Source organism: Macaca fascicularis, chromosome 9, assembly GCF_037993035.2.
Source record: "Macaca fascicularis isolate 582-1 chromosome 9, T2T-MFA8v1.1".
NCBI lineage: Eukaryota > Metazoa > Chordata > Mammalia > Primates > Cercopithecidae > Macaca > Macaca fascicularis.
In genome coordinates, this window is record NC_088383.1 from 49803901 (window position 1) to 49806458 (window position 2558).

The following is a 2558-nucleotide window of genomic DNA, read 5'->3' on the forward strand; positions in this document are numbered from 1 at the left end:
TGTCCCAACTAATTCCCCCTCCTCCAGGTTATCACAATCAGCCCAGCTCTAGAAGTGAAAGAGCTGGCTGCAGATGGGGGTGAGGCCAGATGAAAATGCTTTCGCTCCCCTCAAGAGCTGCAGAGCAGACCCTTGCAAAGGGGTTCACCGAGCTGCAGTGTCTTCAGCCTCCAATCTAGTAAGAGCCTGATGGATCGATCAAGGTGTCCTGGGAAAGATTTTGAGTTCAAAGAGACAATCCCCTCCAGAAACTCCAGGAGAATTTTGTGTGTCATTTAAAGAGTAAGAAGCTGCTGGGTGTCTTGGCTCACACCTGTAATTGCTATGCTTTGGGAGCTCGAGACAGGAGGAGCACGGGAAGCCAGGAATTAGAGACCAGTCTGGGCAACATAGTGAGATGGCCCCTCTCCAAAAAAAGGCAAGAAGACCTCTCTTTACCTGTTTACTTGAAAGATGTGACTAGAAGACAGGAAGCTGGCTGTTGAGGGGGAGTCTCTTCATCAGGCAGAGGTAGGGGAGCTTCCTGAGGCAGAGGCGTGGACGGTATTTCTGGCTCTGCAGTTCCTGAAGAAATACTGGGGCACCCAGGCTAACCTTTGGCAAAACTACGAGCTGAACTCAGGAGTCCCTGATGCCAGCCTCTCCGATGCGGTCCCCTGCTTCCCTCCCCCATGTGTCTTGCTCTCTAGCTCCCTCCCCACCAACTTCCAGGCCAGGGGCCCCAGCTGGCTGGCGGAGGATGTCTTGCTCCTCAGCAGCTGGGATTTGTAAGTATTTACAGTAACATGTAACAGATTAGGGGCTGACAGGCCCAGTGAGCAGGCAGGCCCCTTCCCAGAGGTCAGCAGCTTCACTCCCCCTTCCCGCTACTGTCCTGATTTGAGGGTGCACAGGATGACAAAGAGGGAGTAGTTGAACAATGTATGGGGTGGCAGCCTCCACAGAACTCAAAAAGGATGTATTTGTCCATCTGTCCCCGGCTCAGTTTCCACACTCAGAGTCACTCACATTGCTCCACCCTTGCCACAGCTCACCTGTATGTCCACATGATCAAGGCCACACTGACCCCAAACACACACTCTTTCAACTCTCAACACTTCACCATCACACTCACATGTGTACACACATGCTTTTGAAATTCCACAGCCACGTGGATGCACACAGGCTCACATCTTTGCACACACAGAGGCTCACACTCACAGACCCATTGGGGGCCCAGATCCTGGTCATTCCACAGGTCTTAATAAAGGTTCTGGGAGAGAAACTTGTTTCCTGTGGAAGGCAGAGAGGGAGTGTGTTTGTGGGCGGGGCGGGGTGGGGAGGGAGAGTGTCAGAGTGCGTGTATGTTAGAGTGCGTGTATGTTAGAGTGTGTGTGTGTGTGTGTAAGAGAGTATGTGTGTAAGGAGCAGGAGTGACTATGTCCTGAGTTTAGGGAGGGGGAAGAGAAGGGAGAGATGGAGACAGGTGTGGACCAAGAGCCACTTAGAGCTGAAATCCTGGAAGGAAGCGAAGCTGAGATAATGGTAAGGCAAAGAAATAGACACCAACAAGGATCAAGCTAGAGGAGGGCATGGACTGGGGACAGAGCCCACCCTCATGAGAAGCTGTCACATTGCTGCTCTGAAGGCCTCTGACACCAGCGCCACCTCCAGCTGGAGCTTTCTCTCTCTGGATCTTGTCACTGTGACTTTGCTTTGCTACTTGGGCAGCCAGGAGTGGTGACAGGCAGGGAAGACGGTCCCCACAGCAGCTGGCCATGCCACTCCAGCCCGGCTACCAACCCACCTGTCATTGCCAATCTTATCACCTGCGGAGTCCCAGATGAAACCAGCAATTGGTCTGGCTGCCTTTGCCTCCTAGTGTCACAGTGAAGGCCAGGGGAGCAACCGGCCTTCCTCCACAAAAGATGGGCAGGTTTAACCAGACCTTGCCCAGGTCCCTGAAGACTACAGCTGAGTCTGGAGAGAACGGGCGAAGTCTCTGCTCCCAGGCACACAGGACCTATTTATTGTAAGAAAGAAATAGGAACCAGCATGAGACAGGGGCTTGAGGAGGAGGCTGGAGAAGACACGTTTTTGGCATAAACTTTGGGTCCCTGTCTATGCTCACTGCGCCGGGCTGAGCCTGCCCCTGGCCGCTTCCACCGGCAGCACCTGGTGCTGCGCCTGGGACAGCCCCTGAATGGTGGCCGATCCTGCCTGGACGTCCCGGGCCGGTTCCTAACCCACGTCCGCCGTCCCCCGCCCCGGTGGGGAGAGGCTTGCGCTGCTCCTCGCCACGCTTGGCAGCGGCTGCTGCGGATCTCTGGGTCCAGGGTCGCACACGCCCCGCCAACCCTGGCCACTGCTTAGGAGGGGACGCCCGGGGCTGCAGTTCTAGGCCCCGCAGGCTGTGGCTAGGGAGACGGCTGAGGGCCTGGAGCCAAGAGAAGCAGCAGGTCCCAGGGCCGACTCCGAAGTCGTTATCTCCAGCTTTGTTCCCGGGTCCGGGAACCAGCCGCCGCCGTCGGCCACTGTCTTGGGCGAGAACGCGGGCGCGGGGCGGTCGGGGATTCTGC

At 56.2% G+C, this 2558-nt stretch overlaps 1 long non-coding RNA gene across 1 annotated transcript; it reads right to left on the bottom strand.

The window, feature by feature from the left end:
* Window positions 1-428: 428 nt before the first annotated feature.
* LOC135965074 (uncharacterized) lies at window positions 429-1907 on the bottom strand. Its single transcript, XR_010577909.2, has 2 exons — window positions 1787-1907; window positions 429-575 (listed from the first exon to the last, which is right to left on the bottom strand). It is a non-coding gene; the product is annotated as an uncharacterized lncRNA (long non-coding RNA).
* Window positions 1908-2558: the final 651 nt, after the last annotated feature.